At 39.3% G+C, this 26,049-nt stretch overlaps 1 protein-coding gene and 1 long non-coding RNA gene across 8 annotated transcripts in view; one reads left to right on the forward strand and one right to left on the reverse strand.

The window, feature by feature from the left end:
• The window catches only part of MECOM (MDS1 and EVI1 complex locus), a 637,339-nt gene that overhangs the window by 501,687 nt on the left and 109,603 nt on the right, over positions 1-26,049 (forward strand). The gene's annotated exons all lie outside the window — the stretch shown is intronic.
• Positions 19,873-21,545, reverse strand: LOC129643918 (uncharacterized). Its single transcript, XR_008710600.1, has 3 exons — positions 21,415-21,545; positions 20,492-20,655; positions 19,873-20,135 (listed from the first exon to the last, which is right to left on the reverse strand). It is a non-coding gene; the product is annotated as an uncharacterized LOC129643918 (long non-coding RNA).

The raw sequence follows: 26,049 nt of genomic DNA on the forward strand, positions 1-26,049 counted from the left end.
AATGCACAAGAGAGATTCTTCTGTTTCATTTTTGTGCTGCTTGCTCTCAACCACATATAGTTCTGAAATTTGTGTCAAAGACTCCAACAAAGTTCCTGGGTTCACCTTGACCATGAAAAAGTGAAAGTGAAAGTGTGAGTTGCTCAGTCATGTCTGACTCTTTGCCACCCCATGGACTGCAGCCCACCAGGCTCCCCTGTCCATGGAATTCTCCAGACAGGAATACTAGAGTGGATTCCCATTCCCTTCTCTGGGGATTTTCCCAACCTAGGGATCAAGCCCGGGTCTCCTGCATTGCAGGCAGATTCTTTACCATCTGAGCCACCAGGGAAGCCCCACCTTGACCATGCTTATCTTCAATACAACTTTAAAATGCCTAGTAATAATATAGTCAAAAGGTGGGAAACAAGAGAGAGTTGATGAGAAAGGCAGGATGATGGCTAGGGTTTGCTATTTTAGAATTTTATTTGTTCTTTCCTTGCAGTCCCTTGTATAACACATTTCAAGAATATACGCCTAATAAATCCATCTGCTTGCCTGGCAGAGCTAATTTTGATCTCAGAATGTTGGACTTAATTGTTAACTCTAAATTTTTACTAGTGGCAAGGTATTTTACCAGATGCTGTTAGTATTGAAAGAGCTTTGGGGAGTGAGGATTGGGGGTGCTTCTTGAGACACATGGAAACTGAAGACGTATGTTGTTCACTGTCTCCCTGGACATCAATATACATTCTTACACCTTTGCTGGTTAGGGAGGACTGTACTATAGAAATGATGACCTTATTAAAAGTGCAAAGGCTGCTCTATGTAGGTCTCAGGGGATCAAGGGTATTATGTAACTACACTGAAATAAGACATTGGATGCTGGAATCTCGATATAAAAAAGCTTTAAAAAAGAAAGAAAAAGCTTCAAACTTTAGCAAAAAATAGGGAGTTAGTCTATTTTATTAAAAAAAAAATACCCTCAAAGATTTCGTAAAGATTTTCTGGCCAGCTAGGAAGGAAAACATTCTATAGTAAAATAAAACACTAATAACTCAAGAATACTATTTGACACTTAATTTGATGATTGCTACCCAAAATTATTTTTTTCACCAGTTATAAATCAATTACAGGGCATAGTTATAATTACATTAATAACACTGGTTTGCTTTTCCAAATCCAAATATTATATGATGAGGAAATGTTCTGACTCTAAATGGTTTTAATTAAAAAACCAATCCCTTTTTTAAGGTTATAAGGAAGTATATTTTTTGTCTTCACTTTTGTTTCTTTGTGCACATGGTCTTCAAGAAAAAAGGAAAGTAATGATTAGAGTAAATTACAGGAGTCAGGCAGTGGGGTAATTAACAGGTAATTATCAATAAACAATTTAACCACAAAAGCTTGGATTCCCACCTACCACTTGTCAACAATAAAAGCTTAGTAACTCCACATGCCATTGGAAACAGTGTCTACAGGGAGTCCCAGCAAGGACTGGTAATATAAATAAACAATTCTTTCTTGGGAGAATACACAAAGGCCAGGCTGTGAGTGACCACATGGAAGAAGGAAAGAAAAATCCAGTAGACAGGAAAAATATTAGGAAACCAAACATTTGGTTTCAGATTTAGGAGAAAAATATTAATGTGCTTGGTACTGAAGCCAGAAAAATTATCTATGAATGTCTTTCTCATCCCATCCATAAATTTTAATATTTCTTTAAGCATAGTAAGAGTATTTAGCCAACCTGGCATTTTGACATAAGGAAAAAGTGGATATTATCCAGGTTCAAATATAGTCAGCATGCTTTATAGATTGACTGGTGAGTAATCCACCATAAAATACATTTATTATAGAAATCTACAACTAGGTTTTGAAGGCATGTCTAACCTTTATACAAGGAGCCTTCCTGGTGGCTCAGTGGTAAAGAACCCGCCTGCCATTGCAGGAGATGCGGGTTCGATCCTTGGGTGGAGAAGATCCCCTAGAGAAGGAAATGGCAATGCCCTCCAGTCTTCTTGTCTGGAAAATCCTTTGTCCCATGAACAAAGGAGCCTGGCAAGCTACAGTCTATGGGGTCACAAAAGAGTCAGACACAACTTAGCAACTAACCACCACCACCACCAACCAAATTTTATACAAATCTTGATTTGAAAACTCTTCCTTTTTAAAATGGGCTAGTTTCTAGTAGTATGGGCTCCTCAGGTGGCTCAGTGGGTAAAGAATCTGCCTGTAATGCAAGAGATGCAGGAGACACAGGTTCAATCCCCAGGTAGGGAGGATCCACTGGAGGAGGGCAAGGCAACCCACTCCAGTATTCTTGCCTGCAGAATCACATGGACAGAGGAGCCTGGTGGGGTATATTCCATAGGGTTGGAAAGAATCAGACACGACTGAAACGACTGAGCACACACGTACTCAAGCTTGATGGAATGAAGATTTCTAATCAGATAGTGAAAAAGGAACCAATTAATTCAGACAAAAAGACTTGCTCCTACATAAAGTGAACAATAATATAACCCTCTATTTCCGTTTCATTTTGCTTCTCTTACTGTTGTCTTGGGGTACAATTTGCAAATAGCTAAATGAGAGGTTGAAATTTACTCTAAAAGCGATTTTCTGATTTTTGTTTTGTATACATACTCACACCCACTTCTTGTATGTCTAAAATGACATTTGAATACGTCACAATCAAAGGCATTTACTGAATATTATCAGTACCTTGTGACATGTTCAGTTCAGTTCAGTCATTCAGTCATGTCTGACTCTTTGTGACCCCATGGACTGCAGCTTGCCAGGCCTCCCTGTCCATCACCAACTCCCGGAGTTTACTCAAACTCATGTCCATTGAGTTGATGATGCCATCCAGCCATCTCATCCGCTGTTGTCCCCTTCGCCTCCCGCCTTCAATCTTTCCCAGCATCAGGGTCTTTTCAAATGAGTCAGTTCTTCACATCAGGTGGCCAAAGTATTGGAGCTTCAACTTCAACATCAGTCCTTCCAATGAATATTCAGAACTGATTTCCTTTAGGATGGACTGGTTGGATCTCCTTGCAGTCCAAGGGACTCTCAAGAGTCTTCTCCAACACCGCAGTTCAAAAGCATCAATTCTTTGGCACTCAGCTCTCTTTATCATCCAACTCTCACATCCATACATGACCACTGGAAAAACCATAGCCTTGACTAGACAGACCTTTGTTGGCGAAGTAATGTCTCTGCTTTTTATTATGCTAGATTGGTCATAACTTTTCTTCCAAGAAACATGACATGTTATGCATAATATAAAATGTTAGGTGACATCTTAGGCATAATGTAAAATGCATTAAGTATATATGTGGTCTGTCACCTAAGGTGTGAGAGAGAAAACTGTCATAGGACACATTTGAAAGATGCACATCCAACTGAATAAACATTGAGCAAATATTCAATATATTTCATTATCTGCAGGCCAAGGGGTAAATGTATATTGCAGAGTAAGAGAGCTGGGGGAGTTATAAGGTTTGATAAGGGAACGTTGAGGAGAAGTCACCATCTGACTATAGATTAGTCAGGAAAGTTTGAAGGGAAGGAGGTAGATTCCAGTGTACCATATGAATGATGGCTTGCAGCACGTCTGGCACACTAGGATTAGGGAGACCATTCCTGGAGAGAGGGGGAATAGCTAGGATGAAACTCTGGCCTCAATCAAAGGTGCAAGTCTAGGCAGATGGTACCAAGTGATCTGGGCTGCACCTGCCTCCAAAGCAACAATTTTCATGTTTAGTGTGTATTTGAAGTCTTGCAAGATCCCATTGCCAAAATACCTGACTCTACAGAGCTCTCTGTTTTGCCTGAACTTCACCTAAGATCGTTTTCATTTCTCTCTTGCTTGGCATTATGTCTCTCTAAATTTTTTCCTTCAGATTGCCCACATCCAATTGCATTCATTAGAACTTCACTAAATGCCAAGTTTCCCATGGTTTTCTTAATTCCCTTTTGAATTTTTTTGAGACAAACCTAGATCTTGTTAAAAAACCCTCCCACTGTGTCTTCTGTTACTAAAAAGTAATTAAATAAAAAGTGAGGTTTGGATTCATCTATCATTTAATTTGAAATTACATATGAATATAGAAAGGAACAGTGACTTTGAAAGATCAATTCTCAAATTTTGATTTAAGAACTGTGTTATTAGCTGAAATAATATGAACTGAGTCCATTCTTTTGACCTTTGCAAAGTCTAACCTAGTCAATTATTGCAGCAGAGCAGGGAACCAAAGAATAGCTTTGAATTGGTCAGACCCAAACTGATTTAAGTTTGCATGTGGTTAAATAGACATTAGTTGAAAATAATTAATGCTGTCTTTGACCTTTGAAATGAGGAAGGACATTCGTGGTCTGCCCCCTGACTCCCTCTCCATACATGTGAATCTACTTAACTCATTTCATTGCTTAAAATAAAGAACATTTTAGTATGCCTTCATATTAAACATCTTAAATAACACAAGCAAAGTTGTATTCTTCCCAAATGGATGCTGTCAACAACTTTCCCTTGGATATTTAGAGCTTACATTTTTCACAGCTCACCAAGCTGACTTTTGAAAACATGCATATATTGAGAGTATGTTTTATGAAATGACCACTAATCAAATCTCTTTAGCACAGTTTGGCAAGATTCCTCCTGGGGAGTGTTATAAGAAGATCATTGATGTTTCCCCTTTCATGTTTTATTAAGACCTGGAAATGGATGCAGTGATGTTGTTGTGTATGTCAAATATATAGCATTTAAGGGAGCAATTCCTAAAGTGCATCACAATGCTGGCTACCAGAAAAAAGAATGACGTGTTCTTTCCCCCCTTTCCTCCGATCATTTTTCCTTCTCCACCAGTTACCACTGCAGTGTGAACTAGGAGGCCCCCACCATCACAAATCCACTCTGCTATTGCTGAGGTAGGGACAGAAGGGAAAGAATAGAAATATCACCAAAGCAGGCTCTAAACAAATGGTAACCTATGATGTGGTCTTCACTTCACTGTCCACTGTTTCTAAAATGAAATTTTAGTTCAGGTATATTCGGAGGAGGGGTAGTTAAAAACTATATATTTTGTTTTGCCAAATAGCACAATTTTAAATGAACAAATAAAAGACAGGTACAGTTGACAAAGGAGACTGTAAGAGGTAGGCTTATAGTGTTATAGTGTTAGTCTCTCAGTTGTGTTACCCCATGGACTGTAGCCCACCTGGCTCCTCTGTCCATGGAATTCTCCAGGCAAGAATACTGGAGTGGGTTGCCATTCCTTTATCCAAGGAATCTTCCCAACCCAGGGATCAAACCTGGGTCTCCTGCATTGCAGGCAGATTCTTCATTGTCTGAGCTGCCAGGAAAGCCCAGGCTTATAGGAGACCATCAATAAATAAGTAGTGAGCAAATGAATAAACAAACTGCACCTGGGCCTTGATACATACCACCCCAGTTCCCTCTTTATTGAGAAAACTCTTGTTTGTCCACTGGGTTTCCATTTAATTGTTACTTCACAGAAAAAAACTCCCCTGACTGTTCATCACAGATGAAATTATGTTCCCACATTTGTTACCATAGCACACTAAAGTCCTACCGTATCTTTTATCAGATTTTATTGGGATTTAGTGTTCAGAGCCGACCTCCGCTGCTGCCCAGGCCTGTTACATAGAGTGTGCTGTCCCCACTTCCCAGTACAGTAATTGGCAAAAAGGCATTTGAACCTGAAAAGGTCAGGAGGAAGAATGGCCAGGAAGTAGATTTCTACTGGAAGGAGCAAAAAAGAAATGAACAGTGTGTTAGGTCTGCAAAGGAAGATGAGTCCACCATAAGGGGAGAAATTAGATAAAGGAAGAGATACTTGGAGTAGAATAAGGGGAAGAGAAAAAAAGACTTGGCAATAGGACCTTCATGCCATGCCAAATTATGGGTGAAGTTGTGGCACCAACTGTAGGGGAGAAAGTATGAGAACAAAAAGACAAGGAAAGAATTACAGCAATAGTAACCAGAATTTAAAATTAAACAGCATATTATAACAAGGAGGATTTCATCTACCTAGTTTTATTTATGACCTTCCCCTTGCCCTCTCTCACTCCACCCCCACCAGGAAAGGAGAGAGCAACGTGAAGTGACAATTTGATATAATGATTAAATTTAAGATATGAATTTTCCCCCCAAAGTAAAACTGTATTTTGTAATAAATAAATATGAAATATTTGAATCTTTTTAATAAGGAAGGCATTTATTGTTATGAATTGGTCCCACCAACTTGACATCATCTTTTACTGTCATAAGTAGTTTATATATTTTTAAATCATTTTTTAGCATTCACACACATATATTTTAAAATTTAGTTTAATATTGGTGAATAAAATCTATGTTTTAGGATTTCCATGAATACCTGCTCTTTATATTATTTTGCACAAAGGACATAGGATTTGGGATTTGTTTGAACAAATCTGCCATTCCCAGAGATAGGCTTTACCACAGACTTTTTACTCTACCTCCAATTAGAAAACTGTAGCTCATAAGAAATGTCACAGAAAGATCAATGATAAATCAAATGCATGTCATAATATTACATTGTTACCTCCTCTGGGTTGCAGGGAGGCAAAATGTAATGTCATCTATGGCACAGTGCCAAATCATGGTTTTTACCAAGGGGTAGTCATTTTCAGAACTCTTTAACCCTTAGTCTTTATTGAACTTACCCCTTCAGAAACCTAAATTGTCATCTTCTTAGTTTGCACACGTAAAATGAGCACATAGAACCTCATCACTCTGCAAATCCATTTGTCTTTCTGTAGGTAATTCTCAGGAGCACCTGTATGAATAGAGAATTTTATGATGCCAACTCTAGTTTCTTGTGGCTCTAACTGTGGCTCGTCTAGCTTTAGAAGCACACAATCCGTGATGGTCATTTTGATTGGAATCGCCCTTGCGGAGACACATGGTGACAGTTCGAAACTGCCTGGAAATCTATCTTGCAGCCTAGGAAGCCTTGGGGATGAACAGACACCCTTTGAAGTGGGCTGGGGCATACTGGCAACTCTGTTCACTTATGATATTGTAGGTCACACACTGGGGCTTCCAGGGGGCGCTAGCAGTAAAGGACCACCTGCCAATGCAGGAAACCTAAGAGATGAAGGTTTGATCCCTGGGTTGGGAAGATCGAACCTGGAGGAGGGCATGGCAACCCACTCCAGTATTCTTGCCTGGAGAATCCCATGGACAGAGGAGCCTGGCAAGCGTCAGTCCATAGGGTCGCAAAGAGTCGGACACGATCGAAGCGACTGAGCAAGCACACAGGTACACATTGCACTTTATTTAAAGTGTAACATTCCTCAATTTTGTTTTTGCCCTCCTTACCACTGAAGCATGATCCTTGTTATCAAAACTTCCCAATAAGTACTGCAATTCCAAAAGGAAAAAAAATGGTTATTATGTGTGCTAAGCAGAAATGAAAATGAGACCATGTTCATATCAAAGCTTTATGAAAATGTGAGGCATTCTTAGGAATGAGGGGTGTATGGGTATGTGTGTGTGTTTATATTTATCACCAACCATTTTGTGTCTCTAACAACTCTATTTTTCAAATTAAGGTTATTGTTGTTTTTAAATTTTTCTTTCCTTTTACTGAGAAAATGATATGTTAGGACATATGATACCTGAGAATTGGGAAGGAAACAGAACTTATGAACATCAAGTGAGATATAGTTATAAAATGCCATCTCATGTAGGTCAGTCATATTTAAAATTATGTTTCCTTTAGCTAAGAATGTACCCACTGATAAGCTATCTCAGATAATCAATGGGCACAACTTCCTCTGAGCTCTGCTCATGCTGAATCCCTATAGTTAGTAGTAATAGGAGAGAAGGAACTTGAAATACTCTTCTACTTGATAGCTATAGAATCCTAGCTAAGTACAAGGTTTAGCCAGAGAGCATATTGGTTTCAGCAGACTATGGTAAAGTTAATTAAGGATGATTAATGGAGCATTTTCCTTCCAATGATATCTGTGACAGAACAAAGCTGTCTGAGGCTTGTCAAGCAGAATTTGAGTTGAATGAGTATTTATGTGATCAAATCTGAAGGCTGCCTCTTGACAAAGCGAGGATTCATCAATCAATTGCTCTGGTTCGCAGTGGTGGGAAATTGGTCTATTCCAGTAGGTTCTGCTTCTATCCCCCATTTTTTTTCATTCAATCATCCCTCAGGCTACAATGCATCTTTAGCTTTTACCTCTGGCCACCTTAAGGGCTATCAGGAAAAAGTAACGGCAAGAGGGGAAACATCTATTATGATGGTTATTTCTCAGCCGAACTCATGCAATTGATTTCTTTTAAGCAGAGGGTTATAAAGTGACACAGGGCAGTGCAAGGAATTAATTGGCATTAATAAAAGTTATTTTATAGCCTGACGAGAAATGATTGTGAGCTTAGTCAAAAACTATCTATCACATAAACTGTAGCCTTTTTGTGCTTGTATCTTTTTTCTTTATAAAATTGTAAGCCATTTCTTATGCTTCTGTAAAGAGGCCTGGCGTGCTGTGATTCATGGGGTCGCAAAGAGTCGGACACGACTGAGCCACTGAACTGAACTGAACTGAAAGTCACTTAAGTCTACAAATAAAGAACAAACAGCTTATACTTCAGGATTTTAATTTTAGCTGAATTGATCACAGTCTGCACTGGTCAGATTTGGATTCTCCACATGATGACCACTCACCCTGCAAGGAAAGACACGCCTGGCCAGAATTACCTGGGCAGCAGTTTCATTTTCATACAGGATATGTAGAGTCTTGTCTAATTACAATGGAACAGTGACAGTGCAGAGATGTGAACAGGGATTAACTGAAACAGTGATATTTATTTCACAAGGCCAAATTTGTGCCAGTGATTTCCCATGCCTTATATGATTTGATGCTCGCAAAAAGTTAATGCAAACAGACAAGCTGTAAGGATTTTGTAAGAAAGAGCTTCCCCGGTGGCTCAGCAGCAAAGAATCCACCTGCAATGCATGAGATGCACAGGAGATATGGGTTTGATCCCTGGATCAGAAAGATCTCCTGCAGAAGGAAATGGCAACCCATTCCAGTGTTCTTGCCTGGGGAACCCCATAGACAGAGAAGCCTGGTGGGCTTCAGTCCATGAAGTCCCAAAAGACTCAGACACAACCGAGCGACTCAACAACAACAACAAGGGAGCTGTAGGGCTTCCCTCATGGCTCAGTAGTAAAGAATCCACCTGACAATGCAGGAGATATTTTCAATCCCTGGGTTGGGAAGATCCCCTGGAGAAGGAAATGGCAACCCACTCCAGTATTCTTGTCTGGGAAGTCCCACGGGCAGACGAGCAAGGAGGGCTACAGTTCGTGGGATTGTAAAAGAGTTGGACATGACTTAGTGACTAAACAACAACAACAAGGATTCCTATTAAATAGATGTGGAAATTGAGGTTGAAAGAGGTTTCATAACTTGCAGACTGATGGCTGTACGTGGCTGAGATGAAACATGGATTCAATTTCCAGAACTCCCACCATTTTCTTATCTTCTGTGGACTATGATCTTTTGGGGTCATGGCTACTGCCTATTTGCTGTCTTAAATGATGGCACAGAATTTGAAGTCTGAATCTAACTGTAATCATATGAGTTTGTAGTGATCAAAGCCACTTGAGCAAGTTCAGTCTGATATTATGTTACTGTATTTTGATATACTATTTGATATTATGATACTATATGTAATTCTAAAGTTGAATGACTACAGCTGAGAATAGACTATTCCTGGCACAGATAAGCACAGGACTTTTGGTAATTTCAGGAGTAACACCCAAACTTCCCATAGTCCCTTCATGGTGTCAGCATGAGAAACACACACACACACACACACACACACACACATACACACACACAGCTTCTCGGAAGGGTAACCCCAGCAACTCCTGAGGCCTGTTGTTCAGAAGAAAAAAATACATACACACATGTGCATACCTATTGTTGTTATTTATTGAGATGTTTATAAAGAGGCGGTTTTGAGGATTTGGTTTTTAAATAGCAGAGAAGATAATTTCTTGGTTATTTATCAGAAAATTTCATTTGTTTCCAGTTCATGCTTGCTCATCTTGAAATGTTCATTGATATAAAAACTACCATCTCACCACAATTGGGAAGCACATATAAATGAACATACAGAAAAATTTATGTTTAGTTTTATGTACATGTTGGGATCATTTACTAATATCATATTAGTAATTGGGTGGGGAGGAGCTTTGTTCCCTTTGTTATATATTTTCAAAGTGCAAATAAGGAAAATAATTTAAAATGATGTCACTGGATTAGATCAATTTCAATTACAAGTTATACATACACACATATGCTGTTTAGTTTTTTATGCCTAAACTATAATGAGTTTAGATTTGCAAAATTTTTTTGAAATGAGTGATTAACATTCCAAAAATTTAAGATAAGCTTTAACTTTTCTACCCTGTTATCTTTACATTAACTATTTTATTATTTAGTATTTTTCTACTTTTTTATACTTTTTTTGGCCACACTGCATGGCATGCAAGATCTTAATTCTCTGCCAGGGATTGAACCCATATCCCCTGCATTGAAAGTCTGGAGCCTTAATCACTGGACCACCAGGGAAGTTGCTAGTATTTTTATTCAGATGTTTTTCTGTGAAAATATTGAGGAGTCTTTTGCTTTCATTTGTTTTCCTTTTTCACATATTTTTGTGTGATAATATGAAAGACCTATTTTGTGTTTCTAAACATTTTTTAGATTATTAATTCTTCCTTCTATAAACGTCTTAAGATATGAAAACTTATTTATGTTAGCTTTAGAGGGAAAATCCAAAGAGCAGCGAGGGTTGATCCAAAGACAACAGCATAAAGCACTGACCTCCTCAGTCCTTCGTTTATTCACTCATTTGATGATGTCATCCATCCCCAGGATGTCCAGCAAATGCGGAGTAGATAACTATTTAATTCTCTGTTGTGTGCACTGTATTTCTAAGAATACTCATGAGCAGTAGCTTTACGGGTAATCACATCATGGTCTGAACTTACAAGGAAAAATAGCCCTATGTCTGCGTCATTTGAACTATGATTGTCAAGTCCTTCTCCGTTCAGTGTTTAGGTAATTCATTTTTTTAGACGTAAGTGCAGTTTAGTCACATCTATTAAATTTTAAAAATTAATTTCGACACATACTTCTAACCTGGTGAAGGAATCTACTAGATAGGCTCTGTATTTCAGGATCTTTCTATCCCACGCCTATGCCCTTTCTCAGGTTTCCATCATTTTGATATGACCCCCTCCCTACTTTATGACTGACTAGAATAGGACAATTTCCAGGTTGATATTGAGCCATTGATTGTCCTTATTTGCATGTCTTTGAGCTCCAGTATCCAACAGAGTTCAATGATAAACATGAATAAACAAGATATCACTTTCATACCTTGAATGAGTGCATATGTCATTTTCCAAATTAAGAGGATGTTGTTGTTGTTTAGTTGCTAAGTCATGTCAGACTCTTTTGAAGCCCATGGACAGTAGGCTACCAGGCTCCTCTGTCCATGGGATTTCAGGCAAGAATACTGGAGTGGATCACCATTTCCTACTACAGGAGATCTTCCCAACCCAGGGATTGAACCTACGGGTCTCCTGCTTGACAGGTAGATTCTTTATTACTGAGCCACCTGGGAAGCCAAATAAGAGCATTCAGGGTGGGTTTTGCAAAATGCACTGCAAGTGCAAAATTGGTCTTTACACTATGTGTGATAGTGTGAAAGCACTCCCAATTAGAGTAGACATTGGTTATTCAACGGGCATTGTTAACTTGGCAAGCTGGACCAGTTTGAACTCTCTTGATTGATACTACATGATCCAAAGCAAATATGGCAAGATCCTGCTTTGTCAACTGACAATTTAAAAATGAAAAAGAGGGATTTCCCTGGTGGTGCAGGGACTAAGGCTCCATGATCCAGTGCAAGGGCCTTGGGTTGGATCCTTGGTCAGGGGACTATATCCCACACGTTCCAACTGAGACTTGGTACAGCCAAATAAATAAACAAATGTGTATATTCTTAAAAAATGAAAAGGAATGTCTGTGCATACTTTTTGATCCTTTTACAACAGTGTCTACATCTTTTATAACATTTTCAACTGGGTTAATTATAGGATAATAGAACTGAGAAAATTGGTCATAATTTTTATCACATGGAAAGCACAGGAGTATAGGTAAAGGAATTTTGATGAAAAATTTTTTGAAATTTTGAAAATACCAAGAAAATTTTCTCAAAGAAAAAAAATTAAACATAATATATATGAATATATATGTGTGCGTGCATGCCAAGTCGTTTCAGTTGTGTCCAACTCTTTATGACTCTATGGATTGTAGCCCAGCAGCCTCCTCTGTCCATGGTATCCTCCAGGCAAGAATACTGGAGTGGGTTGCCATGCCCTCCTCCAGGGGATCTTCTGACCCGGAGACTAAATCCACGTCTCTTACCTCTCCTTCATTGTTAGGTGGGTTCTTTACCTCTAGTGCTACCTGACAACCCCATGAATATTTATATAGAACTATATAAAAAGGAATATATAATATATTCCTTAAAAATATTGGTGGCTATATCTGAATAGTGTCATGTATGTTATATTCTGCATCACTACCTTGAACTATTAGACATATTTTACAAGATTATAACTAAGAGGTATGGGCTCTGTTTTTCCAATTCAATATTTCTATAAAAAATCTTGAGCCAGAAATAAACAAATGTTTAAAACATGGGTTCTCAGTGAAAAAGTTGAGGCTTCGTTCCAGGCCTGCAATAAATTGGCTGAGATCTCAAACTTTATACCCAGAGTTTTGCATTTTTAGATTTACTTAGTGGCTGAACAGTCTAATAAGTAAAACTTTTTATTCTGAGGCCAGAGAGAACCTGCAAAGATTACAGTTATTTGATGCCATTGAAATAGTACTTACAGACTTATTCTGTCTACCTTAATCTTTAACCCCAACACACATACCTTTTCTCCCAATTTTTCTGAGCAATTCAATTTATATACAGTGTAAAAAAATCCCAACAAATCAAATTTTGGTGATCTTCCTCCTTTTTCTCATTTTTTTCTGTGATGTGTCAAGGATATCTTTTCCTCTCTTTTTTCTCCTTCTCTTCCCCCTTTCACTAACTGTCTCCCTACCTTCTCCCACCACCTGAAACAAAACCACCCCAATATATTACTCACCATATCACCTCTAGCCTCTAAGACAGAACACTGCTTTCCTCCATTTTGTCGGGTCAATCCTACTTTCCTTTAGGTTTTATTTTAGACCTGGCTTTATCTTGGAAATCTTATACATGTTCTCCTGGCCCTTTGCCTTCCACTCCCACTCCTGGTTCAGGCAGGCACTCTTCTTATCTGCATCCTTAGACCTGGCAGTGCCTCTTTATGTGTCTGTATCTGCCTGCAGACTGGACGCTTCATGAAGCCCATGCTGGTTCATGGTCCCTTGCCCTGGCATGAAATACGAGCTCAACAAATTATAAGGAATGAGAGAAAGCAGAGAAAGAGGGGAGAAAGGAACAATGACATTTTATAGAAAAAGTATTTTAAGGACTCTCTCAGATGCAGCTTCAGTTGGAGCACAGCTACCTACCAGGAGTCTGTAGTAGAGGTGGGTGAGGAGCTAGCACTCCAGATGGGAATAGGCCCTCCTATTTAGAGGCTGAAATGGTGTGTTAAATCATAGACTTATTTGTAAAATCAGCCACTTTCACACTAGATTTGGCTCCCTAGTAAGGTGGATTTATGGGCTTCCCAGGTGGCACTAGTGGTAAAAAACCCACCTGCCAATGCAGGAGACATAAGAGATGTGGGTTCTATCTGTGGGTTGGGAAGATCCCCTGGAGGAGGGCTTGGCAACCCACTCCAGTATTCTTGCCTGGAGAATCCCATGGACAGAGGAGCTTGGCAAGCTACAGTCCATAGGGTCGCAAAGAGTCGAACACGACTGAAGCAACTTGGCGTGTACGCAAGGTGGATTTACATTGACACACAATGTCAATGTGTGGCCCTTTTCCCAGCTAGTAGGATGGTGATTTTCACTGGTTTTGCCCCCATACCCTTTATTACTGGCCGTCTTCAAACCATGGGCTATGAACCTGGGATGCTTATGTGGATTACAAAATCTACTCTTAAATTCCTTTGAGTTAAATTCTTTACCCTTGCTTCTAAATTGGTTGAGGTACCATGGTTAAGAGAAATGGCACCTGTTTAGGAATCAAAACCTCTGTTCAAATCTTGGCTCTATCATGTATGAACTTGTGACCTTGGGCAAGTCACTTATCTGAATTGTACTTTCCTCATCTGTACAATTGCTGGCCCATGTTCAGATTATGTGAAAATACATTGCAAACTCTAAGCACCACTGAGGTCACAGATGCAAATTGGCAACAGGGTCATGGACCCCAGGCTGTCCATCAGGCGCGATATTGAGTTTCCTCTACCATGAGAAACAGATTCTAGTTTAGGAGGCTTTACTTAATTCTGGGATTATAAAATGGGATTCAGAATGTGAGGGGAGGCGTCTATATAAAGAGATAGTCATAAGTGCCCTTTCTTGTTTTGAGTACCTCTGGAAAAAGCCTCTTACTTTATTGTTTGCTACTCTACAAATTTATCCAGATTTTTAAAATACCTTGAGTCCTGAATGTTTAGATTTAGATTATATTTATATTATGGTTGAACACCATTCTTTCCTTGCCTAGATATGTGAATACTATTTTTGTGTGCAAGTAAGCTTAAAAATTGACTGTCTAAATATTTAACCAGAGTTATTTTAAAAGAATTTCATTATTTATCTTCTTTATGATTTATATTATCACATTCTGTGTCTGTAGTTATGGTTTATCATAAGCAGCCCATCTGCTACAACAGCCAAATTGGAACATTCATATAAGATGAGTTCAGATATCATAAACATGACAAGAGATGGATTACATTTAGTCTTTCTCCATGTTTAACCAATTTAATTTGTTTCCTATGCAGAAGAGGCTCTAAATTTACTTAATATATGTTAGCACTTAGGAACATAGTTAGAAACAAGGCGAAGGTCTTAACCTATTCGTAAATAAATGAGAAGATTCCTGTCGGAGTGAAAGAGAGAGAGAGAATTTATGTCAAACAATCAGGAATTTAATACATAGTGGTCTTTTAGGATGTCCAGTTTGTGTACATACTCTTAAGGCGTGATTACGAATAACTTCACTTCCTATAAACAATGTGACTGGAGAAATTACTCACAGATACAACAAAAAGGGGAAGAAAGGTAAGACGTTTTAACTAAAGCCAATAAGTGAATTACTTTCCCTGAAAAGGTTAAAAATGGCAGATTTATTTTTCGTTGCCATAATATTTGTCTTTGTTGGGCCAGCTATCTGAGGTATTCTCCAGAAGATTCAGGGCTCACTGAGACGTCACCATACGACCCCAAGTTCAAAGTTACAGCAGAGTCCCGGAGGATTTTTCCCTTCTGCAGTTTGGGGACGCAGGGAGCCTTAAGTGAAGGCTAAGTCTGTTGGCTGAATGAAAGTATTGATAGTGGGTAGGCAAAGCTTTCAGTGATTATACTGGATTTCCCTCTGCCCTTGGAAAAAGTCAAGTCGAGGACTTTTTAGAGCAAGCAAAAGAGTCATTCATTTTTCACTCTTTAGGTAAAGGACTTATGTCATATTATTAGTGAAAATGTGATTAACTGTTAAAGCAACATAGGTCTTAATGATCTATAAAGCCATTTCTCTCAAAGTTATGGATTCATGGCTCTGCAGCACTAAATATATGTTGTTCTAGGATCATACAAGTCATGAATACTAAAAATAAAAATAAACATATTTCTTTGATGATGATTTATTACCAAACAATTTGGAGCTAATACATTCACATTATAGGATGCAAATACAAATGTGACACAAGCGAGTGGGCCTTTAAGATGAAGTGTCGTTACTTCAGGAAATATGGGCAGAACCTGAACTTCATCACAGCCTTTGCAACATAATGTTTTGAGAGCCTGTGACTGATGTTTCAACTTGCAGCAGTTGGGTTCTTAAGTTCCCTACTTAATAAGAGAAAGGTTTCATTCAGCCTCATTGATGACCTAAAACCCACATGTGGGGCTATTATATGCCATTGTGAATCAGAATTTGCAGTGACTAAATGGGGTTGGGTGGCTCCTTTCAGGTAAGACACTGAGCTCACAATGTTTGCACAAAGCAGAGCCGTGGCGACGGACTCAGCGACAGTGGCACCATGATCCTCTGTCAGTAAGAGCAAGCAGCCATATTCCCTCTGCGCAGCGGTCTCCAATCTCCGGGACCCAATGTCTGATGATCTGAGGTGGAGCTGATGTAATAATAATAGAAATAAAGTGCACAATAAATATAATGAGCTCGAATCATTCTGAAACCATCTCTACCCCCACCTTTAGTCCATGGAAAAATTGTCTTCCATGAAACCAGTCCCTGGTGCCCAAAAGGTTTGGGACTGCTGAACAGATATCAGAAATACTCCTGTACTGGTGTTAGTATCTTGGTTACACATGGCAGTGATTTTTCCATATCAGGACAAAGGTATCCAGTTACTCCCTAATTACTCAGCAAAGTAAAAAGCTCTACAGAAGGTGGACGTGTGTGTGTCAAGTGGGCTTTTCCTTCAAGTCTCCACCTCTTCTCTTTCAAGGGTCACTATTTCCTACTTATCTCTTCATTCGTCTCATTCTTTCTTCTTTTTATTTTCTTAATTCCCCTCTTCTTTCCTTTCTTTTATTATTCTTCCCCTCTCCTTCCCTGTTTCATCCCGTTCTTGCTTTCCCCATCAGGGTGGGAGAGAAGCTGAAATTAAGTATACTGATAGTTATATTCTTGGCACTGCCAAGACCTTGCTTAAAGAAAAGAGGTTTTCTGGTATCAAGAGAGAACCATATTCCTTAAAACCGCATACGTGACTCTCTTCCAATTCTTGTGTTGGTATTGCTAATTTCATTACTAGAATCTACATGGATCCATTATTTTCTCAGCAGTTTTTCAATGGATACAATATGAATAATAAGATAGTTAAAACAGTATTTGTGCAAAGGTCTTAAAAAAATAGCTTAGTGCGTAGGAAGGAGGACAAAAGGAAGCAAAAGATGGAGTGAAGTATGCATTCTGTGAGCACTGAAGTCGGCTGTGTGGGTTAGACTGCCCCAGTGTGCGTCTAATTTATGTGGCTGATAACCCAGGTTAACAGAGACCCTGGCACTATTATGGAGGTAATATTTTCTCAAGGATGTACAGTCTTAAACAACTTCTTCCTGTATTAGGTTCATACATGCTTTTCTTTAACATAAAGCAGGTATGTCTGTTCTCTTGTTCCATTTCATTTTCTTGGAAAAATAAATTTATGGCAGGCCAGCTGAATGGAAATTCTGCTTACTGTTTACGACTGAAGTTGCTCTCCGCCTCTCCTGTATTACCCAGGGAATTAGTTCAATATAGAGTCTTATTCCACACCCATTTCTTTATTTTTCCCCCTCTCCATCCTTCTTTTCGGAGTTCTGTTTCCAAACCTATATTGCCACAAAGCAGCTGGTAGCATTTAGCAACCACCTGCACAAGTAGTTCTGTTTCCAATGGAAGAAAATTTAGCTTACATAAGGCAAAAAACCGTAAGGTGTCGGCTTTTCCATTTTTATTTGTATTTGTGTACATTTTCTTACTCATTGATGAATGTTCTGCTACGTGAAACTTAACTCCTTGGTTAAGAATGAGAAGCAGTATGGTGGAGCAGGCATTCGTTTCAGTGGGGTTTGGTTAAATTGAAACTCTGTCAGGAACGCGAGAGGTTGATCATAGCCAGGAAGAGGCTCTGAAAATCTGCAATTTCTTTGAAGGGTGAGAAGGCACCCTCTTGAATCCGAAAGTTCTACCCCGATTTTCCAGGCTGTAGTCTCTATTGAAGACTATGACAAGCATCATGATGTGTGCTGGGTTCCCATGAAAGACGTTGTACAGTCAGACTTTTAATACCTAACAGTAAAGAGATTACCTTCCTATTGCTTGGAAATAAGTTTAAATCTCTAAGTTTTTATTAAATGGTTCACATAACTACACACTGAATATTGATCGCAACTGCACTGTGGTGACTAATGTGTCAAGTAGTGACTTTTCTTAAATCAAGGTAGCTATTCTGTAAATGAAACTCAGACCTAAAAGCTGGCCATCTACAAATAATATCTGATGACTAACTTATGTAAAGCCAACAGTAGCTCATAAGTCATTTTTGCTGCTTACCCCTCTCATTTAATCCTCAGTCGCCATTTTTTTCTAGGTAGAGGAATTGAACTCAAGGAATGCTTTGTCATTTGGTCAAGGTCATCCAGTACTCTTGCCTGGAAAATCCCATGGACGGAGGAGCCTGGTAGGCTACAGTCTATGGGGTCGCAAAGAGTCGGACACGACTGAGTGACTTCACTCACTCGCTCACTTAGGTGTAAGTGTAAACTCATCCAGACTTCTAGCATAGTCATCTTTTAAAGAGAAAGTTCAGATAATATTGTTTTATTAAGGCTTAAAAGTTTTGGGCAGCCACAGAATATAGTTATATAGTTATTTTATCTAAAAATATGAATCATGTATAAATGCTAGATTTCTTTTTGAATCTCATGGTAAGATGAAAAGGATCCTAGAAGGAATTTAGTGTGATATCATGACTATAGATTAACAAACCAAAATGTATGACTAAGGTAACCTTCTAGTTAATGACAGTGCTGAGACTAGAAGCAAATTCACTCTTTCATTTTTTCTTCCTTCCTTTTTCCTCTTCATTTATTCATTCCTCTATCCCTTCATTCCTTTTTTCTCCTTATTCTTCAACTATTCAAGCCCATAATCTGAGCCAGTTTCTACTCATCTAAACCAAGAATGCAGATAATCCATAAGTAAGTCACACTCCTTCCCTGCCCCCAGGGGATCTGGTCCCTCAGAAGGAATGCAGCCTACTGAGCTGGTACCATGTTGTCATGCAAAGATATAAGATATTAGGTATGGGTGATGCTTGAAAGGGACATGAAACCGTGTCTAGAGGCAGTCAGAGAAGGTTTTCCTGAGAGAGCTTATCTAAACCAATACTTGAAGGATGATTGACTTTGTTCCAATGAAGGGCAGTTAGATAGTAGTAGAAAAGAATATTCAGGTATCAGCCCAGAGGCCAGAGAAACCATGGTAGAGTCCATGAACTATTATAAATTTAGTGTAAGTGTGAAAGGGTAGAGAGGGCAGTGAGAGGAGAGACTGAGTTGAATTCCTTTGAAAGATAAATTGAATTCAACAGACATTAGATGCTTGTACTACACAAGGAGCTATGAGGTTTATAAGATAATACTCTTTAATTATAATAGAATCATCTAGGATACTGAGTGATAGGATATGTCTCCAAACAAAGGATGTGTGTGTTGTCACTTCAGTCATGTCCAACTGTAGCCCACCAGGCTCCTCTGTCCATAGGGATTCTCCAGACAAGAATACTGGAGTGAGTTGTCATACCCTCCTCCAGGGGATCTTCCCAACCCAGGGATCAAACCCAGGTCTCCTGCATTGCAGGTGGATTCTTTACCATCTGAGCCACCAGGGAAGCCCCAGATTATGAATTCCCTTGCTGTTCAGAGGAAAACGTGGTTATGGTGGACTATGGTAAGCAAAGAAGGCTTCAAGGAAGATTTTGAAAGATAAATAGCATATCTATAGATACCTTCTTATATTCCTCTTCTCCACTAACAAATAATCTTTACCATCCATGTTTATTTCCTCAATTTCCATTTGGTCTGCAACTTACAGCAACCCATATTTTGCCTGTAGTACTTGAAAGGGTCAGCAGTGATCCCAAAAGCCAAATCCAGGGTGTTTGTCAATCCTTGGTCCACTGTAATGTTCTTTCTCCAGACAATTCTTTCATTCTTGGACCCTATTCCTCCCCTGGCTTCTTGACCACCACTCGCTTCTGGATTCCCTTCTAATTCTGTTCCTTTTCTCTGAGTCCTCTTTATCTTCCCCTTCATAGACCTCAAGTGGTCCCCAGGGTCCAGATCTCAGTCCTTCTTTCTTCCTGTAGTCCTTGATTTTCCTGGATGATAGGCACCCAAGATGACATCAATTTATCCACTAAGGAATCTCAAATTGTTATCTTAGGCTCCACAACTACAGTTCCAATATCTGGCTGAAGATCTTTATCTGAATGTCTTGCCCCCTTCAGATGAGGTGAACCCAGCCTCCCTCCTCTGATTCCTGTAGCACTTGATGGTTTCATCATCTGTCTTGTTTTTCAAGGTAGAACTTGGAAATCTGCCTTGGCTTCTTACAGTTCATTTTCTTTTCACCATGTCCAATGATTTGCCAAATTTAATATTCTACACCCCAGAGATATTTCTTGATTCTACCTGATCCTCTCAAATCACACCACCTTTCCTTTAATTCGCTCACAGTTCTCGTGATTGCTCTGTGCTCCACCACCACTCCATGTCTTTGTTTATGCTGATTCCCTCCTCTTGGAAATCTCCTGTGTTTGCCCTCCATTTTCTCTACTTGGCAAATTTCTGATGATTCAACTCAAATCTTGCTCTCACAGCTCTCCCTGAGAGAGGAACCTACAGAAAAGTATTCTTCATAAATCTCTTCTATAGTCTTTAGCACATCAGTTGCCCCCTGCCCCCTCCAGTTCACGTTCCCTATGGCAGAGAGTGAGTCCTACTTATATTTGTAGCCCAACTAGCAGCCCAGTGTCTGTGTTCCAGGAAATGCTACTCATCTATTGCAAAGACTGGTGTTCTTTTCATTCAAGATTATCCTTTCTAAACATCAACTATCAAAACTAAGATAGTCTTTGTTTTTTATTGGAGTATAGTTATTTACGATGTTGTGTTAGTGTGTACCATAGAGCAAGATGAATCAGCCACATGTATACATATATCCCCTCTTTTTTGGATTTCCGTCCCACTTAGGTCACTACAGACCACTGAGTAGAGTTCTCTGTACTATAACTTCTCCAAAGAAGACATAAAGATGGCCAACAAACAGATGAAAAGATGATCAACATCACTAAGATAGTCTTTTATTTGATTAAGGGGTTACTGTAAGATTTCACTTGGGAATTAAAAGTGTTATGCAGTTAAAATCTTCCCAAAATTAGGAAACCAAACTCTGTAGTCTGATAGACATAATCCTTGGTGGTTTTGTTCTAAACTCTCTCCCCTTGCTTTAGCACTCCCACTAATCTTTGTTCACTCACAGTTCCCGTGATTGCTCTGTGCTCCACTACCACTCCATGTCTTTGTTTATGCTGATTCGCCCACCCGCACCCCACCCCCCCTTGGAAATCTCCCGTGTTTGCCCTCCATTTTCTCTACCTGGCAAATTTTTGATGATTCAACTCAAATCTTGCTCTCACAGCTCTCCCTGAGAGAGGAACCTGCAGAAAAGTATTCTTCGTAAATCCCTCCTACAGTCTTTAGCACATCAGTTGCCCCCCGCCTCCTCCAGTTCACTTTCCCTATGGCAGAGAGTGAGTCCTACTTATATTTGTAGCCCAGCTAGCAGCCCAGCGTCTGTGTTCCAGGAAATGCTGCTCAGCTCGAGTGAACTCTGGCTGCTCCTCCTCCTGTTGTTGTTGCTACAATGGCAAAGCCAGAGGACATTTTTAGGCAAAAGAGTGAAATATTAAGGATGGTATATTTTAGGTGTTTAAGATGATTGATCTTGAAGATAAGTGCCGAACCGGTAAAAAAGAGGGGGAAGTCTGGAGTCAGGGCAATGTCTCACAGAGATTCTCAGAATAATAAGGTATGAGTTAGATTAAAATCTACCACAGATTCATTGCTGAATTGATGAGATGAGGGAATAAATCACAGAGCAGGAGTGTTGAAGACCAAAGTGTATTCATTTTCTTTAGTGATCCCAACAACGGCAGTGAGTGCTGTGGTCCATTCCCTCAAGCTGTGTATTCACTCCATCATTAACTGTTTCGTCCTACCTGGTCTGACCATGCCCATCACATCTCTGGGGTGACCATAGCAATAGCAACAACGGGCCTTTGTTACTATTTGCCAAACACTGTGCCCTGCTCATCACACTACATATTGAGAGATAGTGAGATAAATACTACTGTGACCTTCATTTTTATTTTTTCCTATTTTTAAAAATTTATTTATTTTTATTGAAGTATAGTTGATGGGCTTCCCTGATAGCTCAGTTGGTAAAAAAAAAAAACCCACCTGCAATGCAGGAGACCCTGGTTAAATTTCTGGGTCAGAAAGATCCTCTGGAGAAAGAATGGTCTACCCACTCCAGTATTCTTGGGCTTTCCTGGTGGCTCAGCTGGTAAAGAATCACCTGTGATGCAGGAGACCTGGGTTTGATTCCTGGGTTGGGAAGATCCCCTGAGAAGGGAAAGGCTACCCCCTCAGGTATTCTGGCCTGGAGAATTCTTCGGACTGTATAGTCCATGGGGTCACAAAGAGTGGGACACGACTGAGAGACTTTCATATTCACTTTCATTGTTGATTTACAATGTTGTTTTAGCTTTAGGTGTGCAGCAAAGTGATTCAGTTATATATACTTTTTTTTCCCCCAGATTCTTTTCCCTTATAGATTATTACAAGATACTGAGTATAGTTTCCTGTGCTATACAGTAGGTTATTGATGAATATCTATTTTATATATAGTTGTGTAACTCAAATGGTAAAGAATCTGCCTGCAACACAGGAGACCCGGGTTCAATCCCTGGGTCAGGAAGATCCCCTGGAGAAGGGAATGGCAGTCTACTCCAGTATTCTTGCCTGGAGAATCCCATGGACAGAGGATCCTGGTGGGCTACTGTCCATGGGATCGCAAAGAGTCAGACACGACTGAGCGACTAACACTACTACTACTACACTCCTAGTGTGTATATGTTTATTTTAAATTCCCAGTTTATCCCTCCTCCCTTTCCATTTGGCAACCATAAGTGTGTTTTCTATGTCTGTGGGTCTGTTTCTGTTTTATATATAAATTCATTTGTATTATTTAGATTCCACATATAAATGCTATCATATAGTATTTGTCTTTCTCTGTCTGGCTTCCTTCACTTGATATGATAATCTCTATGTCCACCCATGTTGCTGAAAATGGCATTATTTCATTCCTTTTTATGGTTGAATGTAGTATTCTTGTGTGTGTGTGTGCGCGCGTGCATGCACATGCATGCGTGTGCACATGCATGTCACATCTTTATCCATTTGTCTGCCAGTGAACATTTAGGTTGTTTCCACATCTTGGCTATTGTAAATAGTGCTGTAATGAACATTATGGGTCATGTATCTTTTTGGATTTTGGTTTTCTCAGGATATACTCAGAAGTGGGATTGCAGGATCATATGGTAATACTACTTTAGTGTTTAGATCCTCCATACTGTTCTCTATAATGGTGGAACTAATTTATACCTCCACCAACAGTGTAGAAGGGTTCCTTTTTCTCCATTCCATCTTCAGCATTTATTTATTTGTAGAGTTTTTGATAATGGCCATTCTGTTACCTTCACTTTACAGATGAGGACAGTGGGGCTCAGAGATTTTAATTAGTTCAAACAAAGCCTCTTAGCTGGGAAGTTGTGGACCCAGGGAAGGAACTCAAGTCTGTCTCACTCCAGATCCTGACCCCTATTCCACTCATTGCTCAATCTCAACAAACTCTGTTTAGCCAAATATTTTTGGATCAAATATCTGAAACTCGCAGGTGTTCAGATAATATCTCCTTTTAAATGTAAATCAAGGAAGTTAGAGTTCCAGAGAAATAAGTTCTCTAGATATCTGAAGCTCACATCCTTGAGTTCTGTGCTTCTTTGCTGTCTGTGTTGTGCTAAGTCGCTTCAGTCCTGTCTGACTCTTTGCGACCCTGTGGACTGTAGCTCACCAGGCTCCTCTGTCCCTGGGATTCTCCAGGCAAGAATACTGGAGTGGGTTGCCATGCCCTTCTCCAGTGGCTTCTATAATGTTACCATAAAGTATGAAAACTTTTATGAAACCATTTTGTCCAGGAAACCAGATAGGCAATCCTATTGGATTCTTGTCCTAAAGCAAAGTAAATTGGCACTAAATGACTCTCTTTTAAGAAAAACATATAAACTTTGGCACATGGGCTTAACTTCTGTGCTGTCCAAATTAAGGGCAATTTTCCTACATGTTGCCAAGTCTCATGTCCAATGCTGACACTGTTAGCATTCATGCAAATGCAGACTTGCAACTTGCTTCACTGTTTTACACAAGTTGAAACTTTGAAATTTTTCAGTGTCTTCCACAGACCCGCATCAAAAGTAAGGATACTGTTATAAGATGCAGATTTCTGGACTCAATCTCAGGTCTACTGATTTAGAAGAACCTTCGGGGGTGAGGCTCGAGAATCTGCTTATTTTCATGAAGTCACAGTCACAAAGAACAAGACTGGTGATTGCCCTTTGAATCGAGTGAGACCAGAAGTGCTAAGCATGGTCGTTAAAGTATGCAGACATTTAATAATAGCTGTTAGCCTTGGCAGCCCTATTTTATATTACACTCTGCCAAATGCCTTTCAGCTGGTGACCCTCTGCAGTAATTAATTGCAAGCATATCAGTTCTGTAAATGTTTAGACTCAATTCAAGCAGCTCTAGCACCTGCTTAAGTGATCCCTCTTCCTACCCTTTTTTATTTTTTGTTTAGCTTTGATTTGCATTTCTCATCTCCAAATACATATAAGTCATTTTCTAAGAGTCTTCTCTGAGCAGAAGTTCTACGTGTATCTCATTTAATTTTTATAAGATCTGGCAGAGAAGACATTATCAGTCCCATTACACAGCTGGGAAAGCTGAGATTTTGCTCCAGATCACAGAAACAGGGAGTTGGGACTAAAGTTTAAACTCATATCACCTGACTCCATAATCATGTGACTCCATAAGCTTTTCCCCAGTATTCTGGTTGCTTCATCTTAGTTGGCTTCTTTCCTGATAGGTGTAGATATAGCTTCAGTTTAAACATCCTGTCCAGAACCAAATACTATTGTCATCAAGACTTTTCCTGTGACACAATGTTCTATATCTGCATTGAACAGTACATTTGGCACTGATACATGTGGCTATTGAACTATATGGCTGGTGTGACTAAGTGTAAAATTTTAAATTGAATTAGGCTTCCCTGATAGCTCAGACATTAAAGAATCTGCCTGCAATGCAGGAGACCTGGGTTTGATCCCTGGGTTGGGAACATCCCCTGGAGAAGGGAATGGCTACCCAGTCCAGTATTCTTGCTTGAAGAATTCCATGGACAGAGCTGCAAAGAGTTGGACATGACTGAGCAACTGACTTTTATCATGTTTAAATTTAAATAGCCACACATGGCTATTGGTCACAACATTGGACAGCAGAAGCCTACACAGATCTACAAGAAGATGATGATTCCCAGTAGCTAAGGATTCAAGTCTAAAGGCAAATTGGCTCATTAGCCTGTGTGACTTTGTGCAAATTACTTGATAGCTGTGTTTTTCATTACTTTGAATATAAAATGATGATACTCATAGCATGTACCTCACAGGTTACTTGTGAGAATTACATGAGCAGTTTTATGTATATATAAGCACAATGCCTAGCACATAGTAAGTGCTCATCAATGTTAGTAACTATGAGTTTACTTAGTATTATTAGCTCAACTTCCTAAATAATTTGAAGTTGCTCACTTTTCTTATGGTACGAAATCTACTTAGAAGTGCTGACACCATGGGAGCTGCTTCAAAAATATGTGTTAAATTAAATTTTTGAAATCTCTCAGATTTAGGACTTCAGATGCAGAGAGTCTTAGAAAATGCCTTCCCATCTTCAGATATACAATAAGAAAGTACAAATCTGTTTGTTGGGTAAGACAAAAGGGAAGTAAAAAGGCTCTAATTCTTACTAAAAAGAAAATTCTCTCATCTCTTATCCCATGGGACTCATATACCCATGATTTTAAAAAGATCAAGTTTGATATGTGTGAGGAGGTGA

Source organism: Bubalus kerabau, chromosome 2 (genome assembly GCF_029407905.1).
Source record: "Bubalus kerabau isolate K-KA32 ecotype Philippines breed swamp buffalo chromosome 2, PCC_UOA_SB_1v2, whole genome shotgun sequence".
Classification (NCBI taxonomy): Eukaryota; Metazoa; Chordata; class Mammalia; order Artiodactyla; family Bovidae; genus Bubalus; species Bubalus kerabau.